The sequence below is a fragment of the Barbus barbus genome, assembly GCF_936440315.1.
Source record: "Barbus barbus genome assembly, chromosome: 34".
Classification (NCBI taxonomy): Eukaryota; Metazoa; Chordata; class Actinopteri; order Cypriniformes; family Cyprinidae; genus Barbus; species Barbus barbus.
In genome coordinates, this window is record NC_136762.1 from 26,570,226 (window position 1) to 26,589,935 (window position 19,710).

Here is a 19,710-nt window from a genome sequence, read left to right on the forward strand (position 1 = left end):
AAAATAAGAAGATGGAGGTGCAATTTGAGCCCCTGGTTAGTGTGGTTGGTTCATTTCTTAAGATGAAAATCAAAAATGTTTTTTGTTATTTTCTATACATTTCTTAATATTACTGATATGTAATAGTGTAGTAAAATTACAATTAAGCTTTTTTTTTTACTGCAAGACAAGATTAACGGTGGTTAACACAATTAAAGTGTTAAAATGCATTACTTTATAGACATGATGACTGCAGTGGATGCAGTTAACAAACTTAGTAAACATATATGAATTTTTAACAAATATAGGCTATGTAATAAGCAAATGAAATGTAATGGGGTATAATGGGATGATAGTGTCATGAGTCCGGGCCCGGCAGTTCTTCCCGTCTCCACCAGAGGTCACATCTCCCTTCCTCCCGGACTCATCTCCCGTAACCACATACACCTGTCACATTACATACACCTGTCACACTCATTACACCCGCAGCTGTTCCCCATTGCCACGGACTATATAGTCTCCCCTCTCCCACCGCTCTACCTGGGTTCATTATTTGTTATTTGATGTGTTTTGTATTTCTAGTGTTGGCTCTGGTCTGGGATACATGCTCTTTGTTGCCGTTTGTATCCCAGTCCTTTTCTGTTTTGCTTTTTTGTGCCGTGTTGGCCTTTTTGTTTATTATTAAAAGCACCTCACCTGCATCTGGACCCTGACTACGTCTTTCCACGCCGCTCCTCTTAGCGTACCGTGACAGATAGTAGCAATGTTAACCGATATGCAGTAATGCTTTTGTTTGTTTACATAATGCCACGGACAGTCAGTTTCAAGTCAGTTTTTGTTCTCAGCACCCATTATATACAAAGTTTAAAGGCAGAGGTTGGGGAAAATTGTTCTGTAGCACTGGAATTTCATATTTCATAAATTGTATAAGCACTATTGGTTTGATTAAACAAAGACTTTAAACGTCCTGGAGAGCCAGCAAAGTAGCCCTGTAAAATAGCCCTGCTTTTAGCAAAAAAAATAAAATAAAAAAATATTCCAGAAAATTCTAAATAGTGTGACAATTTTATAACAGGAAATGACGTTTTAAGCAATGAATCAATGAATCAGAGGAAAAAATTATTTTTGGTAACACTTTAGAATAGGGAACACTTATTCACTATTAACTACGACTTTTCCCTCAATAAACTCCTAATTTGCTGCTTATTAATAGTTAGTAAGGCTAATATTTTAGTAATGTGCATGCTAATAAGCAACTAGTTAAGAGACCCTAAAATAAATTGTTACCGAATTTTTTTCTAGCCCCTTAAAAGTTATTAGCAGAAATATGAGTGCAAATTTGGCCTGTTGGTGGCGCTAGAGAGTTTAAGTTAGAGAATCCAAATTTGTGATGTTTAATGTTGAGACTGTCCTCTATCTTTGAGCCAAATTTCATATCTTTCCCGCAAGCGGTTCTTTATGTTTTGTAGCGCTATGCCAAAGTGTTTGTAAAATACAGCATTTTACTACACGATCCAAAATGGCTCACATAGGAAAATTGTGTAGCACTTTATTTTATAGTCCTGTTTCACATGTACACATAATATACATATTGTAACAATCACAATAATTGGGTAATAACTAAGTACTGACCCTGAGCCTTGATTTTTTTTTACTTTCTAAGGTAAGTAAATGTAAAAGTACAGTAAAAAGTACGGTTTAATTTGGTATGTTGAACCCAATCTAAAGAGACCAGTAAGAGATTTTATTTGCCAGTTTCAAGTCAGTTTTTGTTCTTAGCACATAACATATACACTCACCTAAAGGATTATTAGGAACACCATACTAATACTGTGTTTGACCCCCTTTCGCCTTCAGAACTGCCTTAATTCTACGTGGCATTGATTCAACAAGGTGCTGAAAGCATTCTTTAGAAATGTTGGCCCATATTGATAGGATAGCATCTTGCAGTTGATGGAGATTTGTGGGATGCACATCCAGGGCACGAAGCTCCCGTTCCACCACATCCCAAAGATGCTCTATTGGGTTGAGATCTGGTGACTGTGGGGGCCATTTTAGTACAGTGAACTCATTGTCATGTTCAAGAAACCAATTTGAAATGATTCGAGCTTTGTGACATGGTGCATTAACCTGCTGGAAGTAGCCATCAGAGGATGGGTACATGGTGGTCATAAAGGGATGGACATGGTCAGAAACAATGCTCAGGTAGGCCGTGGCATTTAAACGATGCCCAATTGGCACTAAGGGGCCTAAAGTGTGCCAAGTAAACATGGATGTCCACAGCCACATCACCCTGTAGCCCAAGACTGGTTGCCCACTGAAGCTAAGCAGGGTTGAGCCTGGTCAGCACCTGGATGGGAGACCTCCTGGGAAAACTAGGTTGCTGTTGGAAGAGATGTTAGTGAGGCCAGCAGGGGGTGTTCACCCTGCGGTCTGTGTGGGTCCTAACGCCCCAGTATAGTGACGGGGACACTATACTGTCAATAAGCACCGTCTTTCGGATGAGACGTTAAACCGAGGTCCTGACTCTCTGTGGTCATTAAAAATCCCAGGATGTCTTTCGAAAAGAGTAGAGGTGTGACCTCGGCAACCTGGCCAAATTTCCCCTTAGAAAAGCAGAAAAGCGCTATATAAATGTAATGAATTATTATTATTATTATTAACATCCCCCACACCATTACACCACCACCAGCAGCCTGCACAGTGGTAACAAGGCATGATGGATCCATGTTCTCATTCTGTTTACGCCAAATTCTGACTCTACCATCTGAATGTCTCAACAGAAATCGAGACTCATCAGACCAGGCAACATTATTCCAGTCTTCAACCGTCCAATTTTGGTGAGCTCGTGCAAATTGTAGCCTCTTTTTCCTATTTGTAGTGGAGATGAGTGGTACCCGGTGGGGTCTTCTGCTGTTGTAGCCCATCCGTCTCAAGGTTGTGCGTGTTGTGGCTTCACAAATGCTTTGCTGCATACCTCGGTTGTAACGAGTGGTTATTTCAGTCAAAGTTGCTCTTCTATCAGCTTGAATCAGTCGGCCCATTCTCCTCTGACCTCTAGCATCAACAAGGCATTTTCGCCCACAGGACTGCCGCATACTGGATGTTTTTCCCTTTTCACACCATTCTTTGTAAACCCTAGAAATGGTTGTGCGTGAAAATCCCAGTAACTGAGCAGATTGTGAAATACTCAGACCGGCCCGTCTGGCACCAACAACCATGCTACGCTCAAAATTGCTTAAATCACCTTTCTTTCCCATTCTGACATTCAGTTTGGAGTTCAGGAGATTGTCTTGACCAGGACCACACCCCTAAATGCATTGAAGCAACTGCCATGTGATTGGTTGATTAGATAATTGCATTAATGAGAAATTGAACAGGTGTTCCTAATAATCCTTTAGGTGAGTGTAAAGTAAACAGGGCCTTCATGTTATCTACGCCATTTTTGTTTGTTTACACAAACACTTTAAAGAAGCCTAATAAATGTCTTGGAGAGGCAGCAAAATATTCTTGTAAAACCCCTACTATTAACAAAAAGGGACTATTTCAATAGAGAATATTTCTGCGCTAGCTACTGGCAAAGAAAGGGAGAAAATACAAGAAAGAGAGAGAATGTGTCCCGTTATGAGGAGTAATATCCATGTGTCTGACAGAATCTGGGGCATTTCATGCTGATTGCATTATGTAAAAACAAAATAAAAAAAATAATGTATATAGAATAATGCACTTTTCAGAGTCTATCCATCATTGTTTCATCACACTCTGTCCTTTACAAGAGGAGAGAGAAAGAGATGAGGAGGAGACAAAGGGGGAGCGCCTTTCCTCCTCTGTCTTCTATCAGACACACTCTCATCTTTCTCAGACAGCCAAACAGGAGCTGGTGTAATTGAATTGAATGAGGCTATCTCCGAAATTGCCCACATGAATTCTATTGCATTATGCCACAAGCATGACCTGTAGAAAGCAAATGGTGCAGTAATTGTTTTATCTTCTCCTCTGTTGCTGTCCAATAAAAAGTTCAGTTGATCTGTATCAAGGTAATAACCCAAAACTAGCCAAAACTTTCTTCTTCTCGTGTGATGCTTAAATGCATTTGCATAAAATAATTAACCTTTCCCATAAGCAAATGTAATATATGACACAAATGGTCCCTTTTCTCCAGTGATATTTCCATATATGTTACCATAACATCATCAGAAGCATTGTATACTTTGGAAATATGAGTTATGAGCTATGGATATATGTGTTATATACATTTACATTAAATCATCCTGGCGACCCATTTTTTTAAGGTTTGAAAACCTGTGGTCTAGTCCAGAGGTGCCTAATCCTGTTCGTGGTGATCTACCTACCTGCAGAGCTATGTTCTCAGAAGTGCCAAGCTGAAGATGTGACAGATTGTGACACTGGGATGATGGCTTTTATGTCTTCAAAAATAGCACCAGATGTTTTCTCCCTCATATCTGATTGAAGGAATGTAAAACTGATTTGGTCCAGCACAACTCATAGTGTCAACATCATACTGACCTTCAAAAACATGGAAACAAGGCAAAAAAGAACAAAAACTTAATCTAAGGATTTATAACGATTAACCAGACATGTCCATGCCACCAGATATTTCTACATATCTGTGTGATGGTGCCAGGTAACAGTAATTGTACGAGGACCCACTTTCCTCCAACACTGGCTCAGCATTCTGATTCCATATTGTCCTGAAAGACTAAACATCAACAGGCAAAAATCCCAAAATCTGAATATTTCTCGAGTGTTGATAAGGCCTGGTCAGGAGCACCCTTACCATTGGACACCTCTGTGAAATTCCATGCTTAAATTCTTTCATAAAAGGCAGTGTTTAGGCTAGTTAGAAGTTGGCCCATTTGAGATGAAATGGATTTTCCTTGCCTTTGGATGCCTTTGTATGTTCCTCAGTACTTGGTCAAGGTGAGCCCATTGTTACAGTGCAAAAGACTCTACCTTGCCCCCAATGAGATAGATAAGTTCAGTGAGTTTCTTTTTATTTCTCTGGTGTATTTACAAGTGTAGTTCTCAATGCGATCTAGGTGACCCATTCTGGGTCAGGGACTCCCTCAATTTTTTTTAGTTCCACCAGCTTTTCAATGGAGATATGTTTCTTCTCAAGAAGCAAATTCCTCTCTTCTTTCTTTTCAGTAGACCCATCTGTACATTTCTTTGGTACAGATTTAATGACTCTCTCCTCTCATGTATTGATGGATAAAAGTTCACGGATCCATTGTTGTGAGAAATGTCTCATGATTGCACTTGCTGCATGTCTTGTAAATGCAGGACATGTCATTGTTTCTACATGCATTGGCCTACCGTCCCTTTGATTGGATGTTTCTATGATCCCAAGTTAGTGTAGCTTCTTTATCTTCAAGCCAAAGTTTTTATGCGTTTTACAAATATGTTTCTCTGTCTGTGACTCTTCACTGGCCAATCTATGGCTTACGTTTACAGAATTGATCCTGGGAAAATGAGCATCTATGAATATTTGCCATATGTCAAGGCATATGACTAAGTCATAAATAGTATGATAAATAATAAGTCTACTGACTTTAATTTATTTATTAATGGGGTGCAAGTGGTACAAGTAACAAATGTTAAGTTGCTGGGTGTGAAACTTGACAATATGCTGTCCGAACATATAGATTATATAGTAAGCACTATAGGAAAATGTATAGCGATGGCCAGGAATTGTTCTTCATTTATTCCATCTTTTGTTTTAAAGATGTGGTACAGTCATTAGTTTTATCACATCTTGAGTACTGTCCAATGGTATGGTCAAGTTCATCTGAGAAACACCTAAAAAAACTTCAGATGGTTCAGAACAGCTGGCTAGTGTTTCATTATCCATTTCAGGCTAATATTAGTAACATGCATAAAAAGTTATCATGAACATACATACATATATACATACACACATACATACACATATACATATATACACACATATATATACACACACATATATATATGTACATACATCCATACATATATATACATACATACTGTAACAGCACGGCCAGGCTCTCCAATCAGCCAACTACCACGATCCATGTCACCTGTATTCTAATTACACGCACCTGCACCCCATCACCATCATCACCCAGAACCACATAAATGCACTCACCTCCAGTCACTCAGGGTCCGATCTCGTTATTCCAACGTGAACTCCAATTCCTGCATACCAAGATCGATGAGTATTATCTCCTACCCTTTACCTGTTGTACTTACCTCCTGTTCTCCGTCCCGTTGTCTCCCTGTGTCCAGATTGTTCCTCTCCGTGGTCAGTTTCTCTGTCACCCCGAAACTTATCGGATGCTCTGCTCCTTGTTCCTGGAAAGCACAAAGACAACACTCAGTTCCTTCCCCATTGGCATTCAAAGACCTCTTCAAGGCGGACACTCACCTCTCATCACCAGCCGCACTCATCCACTGCACAATCTCTACAAATAAAGTCACTGTGTGTTACACTTACCCTTGTGTCCGGCAGCTTCTCTAACACATACACATATACATATATATACATATACACATATACATACATATACATATATATATATATATAGATATACATATACATTTTATTGACAGGTTTATTGACAGGCTTGTGGAAGCAGATCTTGATGAGCAATGGCAGGTGAGTATTAAACACTATGATCAGTTCAATGGCTCTTAGCTGTATGCTGATGAGTGGTTTCTTTGCAGGTTTGTAGAAGATCAGAGACCAGGAACGAAGGAGTACTACACTGGAGAATCATCAGGAGATCTAGAGGCAAGTACACACAGGTAAGTCATGCACATAGTGTCTGGGGGACAGTTCAGGGATGTGACCGGTAGACCAGACGAGGAAGGAGTGTGGAGAGTATGCAGATACAGGCTGTGTCCAAATTCAGGGTCTGCATCCTTCGGAGTACTCATTTGAAGGATGTTACGTCACAGCGCCGCGACGAAGGCTGTCCAAATTCGTAGGATCCTTCAAATGCAGCCCACAAATACGTCCTCCTTTTCCCCGAATTGGAAGGATGGGTGTGGTGGATCCTTTCCCGTCCTACCTATCCCATAATTCTTTTCGGCAGAGCGTAATGGCGGACGAAGCGAGCGGTAGCGGAGTGGGAGAGGAGTTTCTCTGACAAAACAAGCTAAAGTTTATGCTTCGGCTCAATGAATTTGTAGGAGAAATTAGTAGAATACTTAAAAACAAATAAAAATAGGCTATAATGGCTTACCTGGATGTGACTGTCTTGTAGTCTGATATAAAAAACTCTCCGACAACGAGCAAAGAAAGTATTTAATTTATTTAATTGCTTTATTTCTTCCAAAATAATTAAAATGAGGAGAATAACTCTTTGTTTGTCCATTTTCCCGCTTCTTGCTTGGCGCTGTCACGGTTGCTAGGCGACAGGATATGAGCAACGGGTAAGGGAGGGAACTGAAAGAAGGGTAGGCTGTCCAAATTCACAAACACCGACTTCCGGGTTTTGCGGACGTCGGAGGATCCCTCCTCCTTCAACCGGGTAGGAAGGATCCTAAGGAGGATGCAGACCCTGAATTTGGACACAGCCATAGTGGAGCTGATGAGTGCTGACAGGTGCTGGTGATCAGTGACGAGGAGATTGTGATCATGTGTGTGTCGTGACTGGGCTGATGACTGTGATGGATCCCTGACACACACACACACACACACACACACTGCCGTTCAAAATATTTTTTATGTAATTTATTTCAGTGATGCGAATCAAAATTTTAATCTGCCTTTATGCCAGTCTTCAGTGTCACATAATCATTCAGAAATCCTTCCAATATGTTGATTTATTATCAATGCTGTTCATTTTAGCTTTCTATTCATCAAAGAATCCTGAACAAAATGTCACAGGTTCCAACACTGGTAATAAAAATCAGTATATAGGTTGTTTGTAAACACGTGTTTCTGATGACGTGCGAAATGCAGCTGAAGGTCAGGAAGTGATTTTTCTCCATAGGAATCTGTAGCAAAGACTCAAGATGCCTGTGTTGCCATAGCAATGACGTCATGTGCAAACAACCTATTACAATAATTTCTGAAGGATCATATGACTCTGAAAACTGGAGTAACAGCTGATGAAAATTCAGATTTGCATCACTGAATTAAATAATAGGCTATTTCAAAGTTTATTAATTATATATATATATATATATATATATATATATATATAAAATATAAAACCTGACACGGAGAAGAGTGAAAACTCCTTACATGACCGCTATCGAACATCTGAACATAACGAAACAAATGCACATTGACAGATCTTCTTCCATCTGTTCTGCAAAATGTAAACAAATGAAGCCTATATTTCTGCAAAAATCTCACTTCCGTGTTCGTACACGTTTCGGAGAGTTTTTTTCGATCGTGGTTCTTGCTGACGTAAATGACGGTGGAACTCCTTATATGGGCATTTCTCCTGGAGGAACGCGCCCGTGCACGCATCGACCAGAGCGAGAACGAGAGAGCGCCCATCAACGCGCTTCATCCGGCAGCACTGCACGGGACTCGCTCGGGAAGATAACTTTGTTCAGCTTCCCAAAGAACCCAGCATTATGTAAACAGTGGATGCAGTTTGTTTCCAAGTGTGTTTGTTGACGTTTTATAAACAAGGCCCAGTTCGATGCTGGATTTGCACATCATTTAATACTGAAAGATGGAGCGGCCCCAGCAATAAAAGATCCCAGTCATGATTCAGAACTGCAAGTGCTCGTCACTCTTTAGCTCCGCCCACATGGCACGCCTCCAGGAGCTCGGCTTTTTCCGGAGAGAATCGAAAAGCTGTATCTTTCTTTTATTAATATGATAAAACTAAAGACTTTTTGGAGATATGAAGGATGCAGTACATTTACATTTATTCATTTAGCTGACGCTTTTATCCAAAGCGACTTACAATTGCTATATATGTCAGAGGTCGCACGCCTCTGGAGCAACTAGGGGTTAAGTGTCTTGCTCAGGGACACATTGGTGTCTCACAGTGGACTCGAACCCGGGTCTCTCACACCAAAGGCATGTGTCTTATCCACTGCGCCACTTCCCCCTAGGGTACTCTATACTGTAGGTACTACTCTATACTGTAGGTACTCAAGATTAACATGAGATTGGGTGAAACTGTGTGTGTTAGGTTCCCTTTAAACTCTCTGTTACAACTCTGATTGAGAACCGCTTCAGACTCAGCGCGTGCGGCAGGGAACTGAACAAATCATTCAAACTGATTCACGAACCGATTCACTGGTTTGCCAACTGGTTTGATCAAACCTTTCAACAGAATTGACTCAAAAGAATGAATAATTCGCGAATGGGCAAAAGTAGATGGCATGTTTGGAATAAATTGAAGCATTTTTAACTTGTATTGCATTTGGGAGCGTTGCCCACAGTAACGAAGTAAAAGTACCGTTTTTTTCACTAAAAATGTACTTGAATAAGAGTAAAAGTACCCATTTTTAAATATACTCTAAAAGTATTAGTTACCCAAAAGATTTACTCAAGTAAATGTAACGAAGTAAATGTAATTCGTTACTACCCACCTCTGATCACCAATAGCCTGGATTGTGGAGTTACCTGCTGAGGATCATTCTAGAAAGCATACTTTATTGTTTAATAACTTCCTTTGATTGTATATATAACGGTGGACACATTTGCATTAGGACACTAGGGCCCGGTTTCACAGACAGGGCTTAGACTAAGCCAGGATTAGGCCATAGTTCAATTAGGACATTTAAGTAATTTTTATAAACGTGCTTTAGAAAAAACATTACTACTGTGCATCTTGAAACAAAACAAAGGCACTAATATATTTTTAGATCAGTCAGTGCAAGTTTATTTCAGTTGAAACAGCTCTGATTTACACTTTAGTCTGGGACCAGGCTTAAGCCTTGTCTGTGAAAGCGGGTGAAGGACTCTTAAGGACTGTTTTATGATAGGGGGGAAATGAACTTCACAGTTTTTCTTGTTAGATTATGTTGTTTTAATTTCCACAAAAATATGCTGTTAATTTACTCACCCTCGGTCTGTGCAAGAAACTGACTGATGACATTATTTATGGCACTATGTAACTTTGTAACTCAATATTTTTAATTAGACATTATTTTTAATTAAACATGTTAATTTTTTTATAGATTTGATTTAATCTTAATTTTTTTCTAAATTTAGAAAAGTAACTGTATTATTAATCATAATTGGTAATGGATGAAATGAAGCTGAAATGGAGAAATATAAAGAGATCTGCTCGTGATTTTAATGGTAAAAGACTGTAAAAATGCCACAGTAAAAACCTGTTAAATGATTAACAGTAAGTTTCCTTGCTATATGCAGTGAATAACTGTAATAGATCTAACCTTTGTTTTCGAGAAAGTAGCCTCAGAATCGGCACTCATAGACTGTCAGAAACCAAACTCTAAACCCTCATTCACTAGTTTCTACATTAGTTCACTATATAGTGCACTAGACAGAGTGATTAAGAACAAATGAGTGAATTCAGACACTGATGAACACCTGCTGTTAACAAATGCAATCACTGAAGGAAAGAACAAGAAACAAAACTACAAATGTATTTTTAACATAAATATACTGTTAATTTAATTTACGGAAGAACACTGTAAAAAACAAAAACAAAACAAAAAAAACAGTAGATTACTGGCAACCACAGCTGCTGGTATTTCACCGTAAATTCAAGAAAAAAACAGCAACATACTGTAAAACCTAACTTCCTGTTGTGTTTTGTGGGTCACCATTGTGCCGAAGAGTAGAGCCTGTTTAAGCCAAGAACGGACAGGGAAACACTGATATTATACTGCATGTTACTTTATTTAAAGGCGGTAACTGTGTTGTTATTTATGCAATACGATTTTTTTAACTAGTTTTAATCATGCATGTTTGTGTGCTGCTGTTATTTGCAAAAGATTTGAGTTGAACTGATGCTTTTAATGACTTTGCATAAAGCAGTAGGTTTTTCTTCATGGACTTAAGCAAAATAGCTCTCAATACCCTTATGTTCACATTATTTACTCATTATAAATATTAGTTTATAAACAAATGGCAGTTGGATAATTTAAGTGCAGTCGGTTTCAAATAAAATGAGTTAACTGAAAGGTTTGTATATTAACATTGTAATACGGTTTTTCACTGTAAATTTAGAAACCGTTAAAAACAGTTCTGTAAATCCTAAAATGTTGCTACCGTATTTTTCACGGTAAAGCTGCCAGTATTCTACCGTAAATTTAACAGATTTTTTTTTACAGTGTGGTTGAAGATACTGGCTATTTCAACCAAAATTGAAATTTCTATCTTTCTTTGTTTATTTGTTTGTTTGTTTGTTTGTGTGTTTACAGTCCTAAAAATGCTTTAGAGGATGAGAACATCAGTCATGGACACTTCATTTTTCCACTATTTTTTGTTATTACACATGACTATACAGATAATTTATCTGTAATTTGAAAACATCAATTAGAACATCAATATATCCAAGTGTAGTTGAATTTTAATCTGTTTAAATTATAACTGTACGTTCAGTCGGCTATGTCTGCTATAGGATACTTACCAAGACGGGCATTTTGACAAGTTTTGTGTGAATTTGTCCATTCAAACACAATATTTCAGAGACAGCTTAATATTTGTGTGCGTTCTGAGGCGCGGGTTTGCACGCATGCACAAATCTTCTCCCTGCGTGCGCGAGCTCGCATCCTCTGGCTCTTAAATGTTTAAACTGGCAAAGCTTACATGAGTTTAGTTTAAACACAGATATCAACGTGTGCTGTTCAGGTCTCACCTGTGCGTGCGCGCGCGCTATCAGCACCCGGGTGATGACGGAATAAATGCTCATATTCCAGCATACGGCACTCGCATTGAACAAGATCGATCGATTGAATGGTTTGTCCTCTTTTTTTTTTTAATCGCTGTTGTTGTAATGTACTGGGAGACCAAACTGTGCATCCATCAACAGAAGCATACATTAGCTAAACCGTGTTTTTTTTATGTGTTATTTATAACAAACCATATTGCAGATGCGTTGTCAGATTTAAATTGAACCGCGGTCCCAGTGCGTGCAGAGAACCGTACAATTCGATTTTTTTCCGCGAACCTAGCTGCTTTTCCACCGTCAGGCCAAATCATTCTTGTGGTGACGTCACTACATACATTCCTTCAGCATGGTTATTATTCTAATAATTTTGGATCAATATCTCAAGATTGGTCAGCTGACAAACTCTCTCCGTTTAACATCATTTTTAATTAACAATCTTTTTTGATTGTTATTTTGAGTTGAAACTCCTTAGCTGGTGTTCCATAAATAAAAGGAGGAAGGAGTTATCTGACACTCTCACGAAACCTCATGAGACACTCATTATATTGGAACCACCGTGAGAACCCTATACATCTTTTAATAATATAGTAAAGGAGTAATTAAATTATAAGTATGGAGGAGAATTAAATCAATGCAGAATTGATTGTATCACAAGATGTGATCGATGTAAAAAGGATCGCAATCAAGAAAGAAGACCACATTATCAAAACAGATACTTATTTCTTAGAAACTTCAACAGACCCCTTCGTCCACAAACTTACCTATACTTACGAATTGCTGCAGTTTTCAGTTGAAATGAATACTAGAGCTAGTAAAACTCAAACAACTTTTATTCCTTTTCATACAAATTATGATTTACAGGGCCAGAGTTTCCATTAAGAAAGCCCAATTTTCTCACAATTCCTTGCACAATTGTGTTATGACTTCAAAAGAAGTTTAACATGATGCAAGATTTGAAAAGTCGTACTTCTGAATGTTAGCATCGCATATAGAGCTTCATATGTATGGGTTGTCTAAAAAAGTAGGTTTGCATGGTATAGCTCAGGTGATGCGGCTTTGTACTTGTGAGGAAAAGTGCTCCAGTATGATTCCCGTGAAACTACGGTTTAACAAAACAGCTCAAACCCACGTACAAGGAAGTTAAAATAGCATGGTTGCATTAGCGAATGTTTTTATATCACTTTTGCTTTCGATAACACTGAAGTAGGTTTAAGGTTGGGTTCGGTATGAGGGAATGTTTTTCTTTTCCAACATGAAAGAACATTGACATTTTAGCAATATACAGTAATCCCTGGACATTTCAATTCTGATCCATTTGCAATACATGCCTGAAGCAATGTAATATATGTGGCCACGGTCACATATTGAATGTGCATTTTAGCTCCACTCATTGGACATTTCACCTTGAAACTACCATGAAATGTACGCAATATCACTGTTGCAGAAACATTGCCACGAGCATGTATTTTCAGTGAGCCTGGGTTGACTTTGTTAGACTAATATTATTTTCAGAAACTTCTTCGCAATACTTTTTACTTCGAACAGAAAAAATCATACCCCTTTTGAGGAGTGAGTGAAGCAATGGGAGATTTGTGAATGAGCTGATTCTTTCCAATGAACCCCTTGAATTGGTTCACAAATTGCACTGAATGATTAATTTGCATATTGGATTGATCCAATTTGTCAACAACGATCTGGTCAAAACTGGGATATTGCTGAGCTTGAATGTGAGCATGACTGATGGCGTGAAAAGTAAGTTATTATTTAAGTCATGACTGTCACTTATTTGTGAAGTAAAATTGCTGTAAAGGGCGAGCTGTTGCCCAGTGAATTTGGACATGTCGGGATTTGTTTGTCACCATCTGTATGGGTTCAGTGATTTTAGGTAAAGTAATGCAAATTAATGGCCATTCATCTTCCCCACGGTAGCCTCTCTGACCAGTTTCCTCCTGGCTCTTTCATCCAGTTTGAGCAACGTCCTGATCCAGGGAGGGTCTGTGGTGTACCAAATACCTTCCACTTCTAAATAATTTACATTTATTCATTTAGCAGACGCTTTACTTCCAAAGCGACTTACAGTTGGGGAATACATCAAGCGATTCATCTTAAAGAAGCAAATAGACACCGGAAGTGCTTGTAATATCAAATTTCAAGCATTGTTCCAAACAAGTACAAACTAGACAGGGAAATATTAAAGAAAAGATCTTTTTTTTTTGGTTGTTTTTTAGGATGAAGTCAAACAGTGACGAAAGAGATTAATTTTCAGCTGTTGCTTGAAAATTGTCAGGGAATCAGTATTCCAGATAGCGGTTGGTCATTCCACCAGCCAGGAACGGTGAATGAAAATGTTCTGGAAAGTGATTTTGTGCCTCTCTGTGATGGTACCACAAGGCATTGCTCACTAGTGGATCTTCTGGAGGGGATGTAGATTCGTAATAGTGAGTGCAAGATCTAGTAGTTTTTGCAATGTGTTCTTTGAAAGTCAGCTGGTCATCAAAGATTACACCCAGATTTCTGACCGAAGTTGATGGGGTAATTGTAGAAGAACCTAAATGGATGGTGAAATCATGCTGTAGAATTTGAGTGGCAGGGAAAACAAGAAGCTCAGTCTTTGCCAGATTTAGCTGTAGGTGATGTTCTTTCATCCATACCAAGATGTCCGCCAGGCAGCCTGAGATCTGTGCAACTACCGCTGGACCACCTGGTTAAAATGAAATAAAAAGTTTTGATAGACTAATAGAAAATAATAGATTTCACTGTGTTTCTTGGCATATAGCCTATAAAATCAACGGTCATTGTGCCGTCCTAGCATCAATTCTTCCAGCATCCCTCCATCCCTCCTCCTGGTTTAGATCAGATTCACATAGCTCAATATAAACATCCTCTGTTAACTCAGGGTTTGAACCAGGGTTTGTGATTAACTCGGGAGCGTGTGCACCTGAAAGTGTGACACATGCAGCAAACAGCTAATCTCAGGGAACATGTGGAGAGCATCAGCAAAGCGATTAAGAGATGTCGTTATTAAAAATGTAATAAATGTAAATGCATTTACAAGGCAGGAACACTTCTGCTGCAGCAAAAGTTTGGAAGCAGAAAGAAAATATATGACTATTCAAAGGAATCAACTGAATTTAATTATTTATATATAGTTTCACACAGAGCTCAAAAGGAAAACATAAGTTTAGTCATTTTAAAAGTATATTACATATAAAATATTATACAAAATATTACAGCTTATCTATGTGTATTTAATTTAATTGTGAAGCTTAAAATTAATTGCCACTTCATATAATAATTATATGAATATATTATATGAATTATAAACAATTATAATTGATATAAATATAATAAATAAGTAGCCGCAAAAGTTGTGTCTCAAATTCTAACTGCTTTCAGTTGGAGCAAGAGACACAGGGGGTGGCTTCATTTGATCTATGTCACTTTGCTCACAGCTGATTGGCCCAGTTTGGGTTTGCGATCTCTAACCCAGAAAAAAACCTGCTCCGGAGCAGGGTAGCTGTGTAGCGTAAGTTACCAGCTATGAAGCCGGCTTCATGCTACAGGCCACAGGGAAAGTGAGTTGGCATGTAAGAGGTAAGAAAGTTACAAAGATATGCTGGGGCTGTCCCGTGAATAGATTATCCCCCGGTTTCACAGACAAGGCTTAAGCCTAGTTCCAGACTAAAATGTAAGTCTGAGCTGTTTCAACTGAAAGAAGTTTGCACTGACTGATCTTAAAATATATCAGTGCCTTTGTTTTGTCTCAAGATAGCCACCAGTAATGTTTTTTTCTAAAGCACGTTTATAAATATTACTTAAATGTCCTAATTGAACTATGGCCTAATCCTGGCTTAGTCTAAACCCTGTCTGTGAAACCAGCCCTTAAAGTTTAGAATCAATTTTTTTAGATCAATACATTTCCTTTTAATATCGGCATCGAACATCAGTTGCGGATCAAAACTAACACCAAGATTGTATATTTGAGACAATGGAGTAACTAAATCAGTAACTGGAACTATTAAATTTATCCAAAACCATTGGTATACCAACAAATAAAAGTGCAATTTTTGACTCATTGATTTTAAGTAATGAAGCGCACAATGACAGGGTGTAACACAAAATAGTCTCTAATCTCTAAACACACCATGGAACACACTGAAGAATTGCAGTTAAATGCAACCATGCAAACATAAACAAGATTTGACAAGGAATAAAGTAAAACTCTGGGCTTAAATATACAGGGATGGTAATCAACAGTGTTGGGGAAAGTTACTTTTTAAAAGTAATGCATTACAGTATTGCATTTCTTCATAAAATAAGGTGACCAGACTTGCCACTTCCTGAGGACACATTCAGCACAGGATTTTTAAACTGCCAAAAATAACCAGATATTGGTGGTTTGCACTGCGCCAATCGATCGTTGTATGAAATCAAAGTACCGCAAGACCTATAGAGCAGAGCAGACGGCTCCTTGCTTTCGAATCACTCTTGTGGTACTTTGAAGTCATACAACGATCAATCGGAGTGCAAACAATCAACACCTGGTTATTTTAGGCAATTTAAAAATCCTGTGCTGAACATGTCCCCAGAAAGTGGCACTTCTGGTCACCTTACCAAGAAAAAAGTACCTACTTGCATTACTTAGTTACATTTTGTGAAAAATAATGCATTGTTACTTTTTTTTCACCTGGGCAAGGCTTGCTTATTTATTTTTTAATAACAAGAAAACCCAGAAGTTATATTTTTGGCAAATGTAAAGGCCCTTTCACACCAAAAGTTAAATTACTAAGCATCAGGCTGAAGAAAGTGCCTCTGGTCTGCACCTGAATCCCAGTTTCTATCAACACTTGACAGGGGAGATGTCAGAGAATAAATGGGAAAACAAAGTAACTTGTGTTACTTATTTGAATAACTAAGATATTTTCTTGTACATTTGTAATCAAGGAACCATGGAAACTAGGAGGGAAAATGGGGAAAAAGGAAGCAGACAGGCAACATGTGACATTACAGGAGGAGTATGTGCTATTTGTGCAGCAGCAGTATGTCTTAAATACTCACAGCACTGTATCGCCGTATGCATTGGCAGTAGCAACTTCCTGTACTTGCTTGCAGCAGCAGCAGCAGCAATAATCTACAACTACAGCAATAACCAGCAGCAGCAGCAATAACCAGCAGCAGCAGCAATTCAGCAGCGTAGCAGATCTAGATTACCATGCTAAAATCTTCAGAGAGTTGTCATGATTGAAATAAACTACACTGTTTAAAGGCATCTTTTACATATCAAATGTGGCACAGAAACCAAATCTGAAGCGCTGGAATGTAACCATGCTCCCCGAGCTGGTTGAAAATTGATACAAATATGTGATGATTCAAATGGGTTGAGATGTTAAATGAATCGTGAGCTATTAGCTTATATGAATGTATCTCTGAGGGGAACTTATTGTTGAACTTATTTTCTTTTAATCTTGCCTCTGCATAAGAGATTTTAGTTTGTTTATATACCATCTCAAGATGGCGCCGCGCATGGCAGCCATTGTGCTTGGCTCTCCAGTTGTTTTAGATTTTTTGTTAGTTTTTCCTGTTTTTTGTTTGTCAAACACGATCAGTTTCACCAGGGAAGAACTGCTGAACATTCGGCAGAACACACCACAAAATCTCCAATCGGTTTTCGATTATTCTGATGTTTTGCTGAACGTAGTAGTCGGTGGAGCTGCAGCACATTTTAGATGCTTCAGGACGCGCAGAAGGGGAAAGCAAGCCGGTGCGCTCGTGAATCATGTACATGTAACAGTGTTAAAGAAGATGTGCTGTTCTGATCTAGAAACGCTTTTCATCAACTGTAAACCTTTCTACTCGCCGCGGGAGTTCTGTTCGTTCATTCTCGTGAGTGTCTACATTCCACCGCAAGCGCACGTGAGCTCAGCTTTACAGGAACTTGCTGATCAGATCACAGACACAGAACAACAACACCCGGACTCTGTTTTAATCATTCTAGAGGACTTTAGTAAAGCACATCTCTCCCGTGAACTGCCAAAATACAGACAGCAGGTTACATGTCCCACCAGAGACAGTAATATACTGGATCACTGTTACACAGCGAAAAAGGACGCATATCACTCTGTCCCACGGGTAGTTTTAGGACTCTCTGATCACTGTTTGGTTCATCTTATTCCGACCTACAGGCAGAAACTGAAATCAGCAAAACCTGTATTAAGGACTGTAAAGAGATGGACTAATGAGACAGAGCTGGTTTTACAAGCCTGTCTCGAACTTACTGATTGGAGTGTTTTTGAAGCTGCTCATGATCTGGACGAGCTCACAGAGACTGTAACATCTTATATCAGTTTCTGTGAGGATATGTGCATTCCTACCAGGACTCATCTAACTTATAACAAAGACAAACCATGGTTCACTGCAAAACTCAGACAGCTCCATCAGGCCAAAGAAGATGCTTACAGAAATGGGGACAGAGTCTTGTATAAATAGGCCAAATACATACTGGAAAAAGAAATCAGAGTGGCAAAGAGGAATTATTCCAATAAGCTAAGGATCAAATTTTCTTCCAGTGACACAGCTTCAGTGTGGAAAGGTCTGAAAGACATCACCAATTACAAGACACCATCCCCCAGCACTGTGAATCAACAACTGGCAGACGGTCTGAATGAGTTCTACTGCAGGTTTGAAAAAACACCATTCACACCTCCTGCAACCCCCCTCTGAAGGACATCACTGGACCCTTACTGGACCCCCTGCAGTTTGCCTACAGAGCAAACAGGTCTGTGGATGATACAGTCAACATGGGACTGCATTACATACGGAAACACCTGGACAGACCAGGGACTTACAGTGGGGCAAATAAGTATTTGATACACTGCTGATTTTTCAGGTTTTCCCACTTACAAAGAATGCAGAGACCTGTAATTTTCATCATAGCTACACCTCAACCGTGAGAGACAGAATATAAAAAAAATAAGGATGCACAAGGCTGGGATGGGCTACAGGACAACAGGCTAACAGCTTGGTGAGAAGGCAACAACTGTTGGCGCAATTATTAGAAAATGGAAGAAATCTACCTCGAACTGGGGCTCCATGCAAGATCTCGTGGAGTATCAATGATCCTGAGAAAGGTGAGGGATCAGCCTAGAACTACACGGGAGGACCTGATCAATGACCTGAAGAGAGCTGGGACCACAGTCTCAGCGGTTACCATTAGTAACACACTACCCCGGCATGGATTAAAATCCTGCAGCACGCGCAAGGTCCCCCTGCTCAAGCCAGCACATGTCCAGGCCCGTCTGAAGTTTACCAAAGACCATCTGGATGATCCAGAGGAGGCATGGGAGAAGGTCATGTGGTCAGATGAGACCAAAGTATAACTTTTTGGTATAAACTCCACTCACTGCGTTTGGAGGAAGAAGAAGGATGAGTACAATCCCAAGAACACCATCCCAACCGTGAAGCATGGGGGTGGAAACATCATGCTTTTGGGGTGCTTTTCTGCAAAGGGGACAGGACGACTGCACCGTATTGAGGGGAGGATGGATGGGGCCATGTATCGCGAGATTTTGGGCAACAACCTCCTTCCCTCAGTAAGAGCATTGAAGATGGGTCATGGCTGGGTCTTCCAGCATGACAATGACCCCAAACACACAGCAAGGGCAACTAAGGAGTGGCTCCGTAAGAAGCATTTCAAGGTCCTGGAGTGGCCTAGCCAGTCTCCAGACCTGAACCCAATAGAAAATCTATGGAGGGAGCTGAAACTCCGTGTTGCCTCTATTGTATCAAATACTTATTTCATGCAATAAAATGGAAATTAATTATTTAAAAATCATACAATGTGAAAAAAAGTGATGGGTCAGGAACCCAACTAAAGCAAGTGCTTTCCTCCATA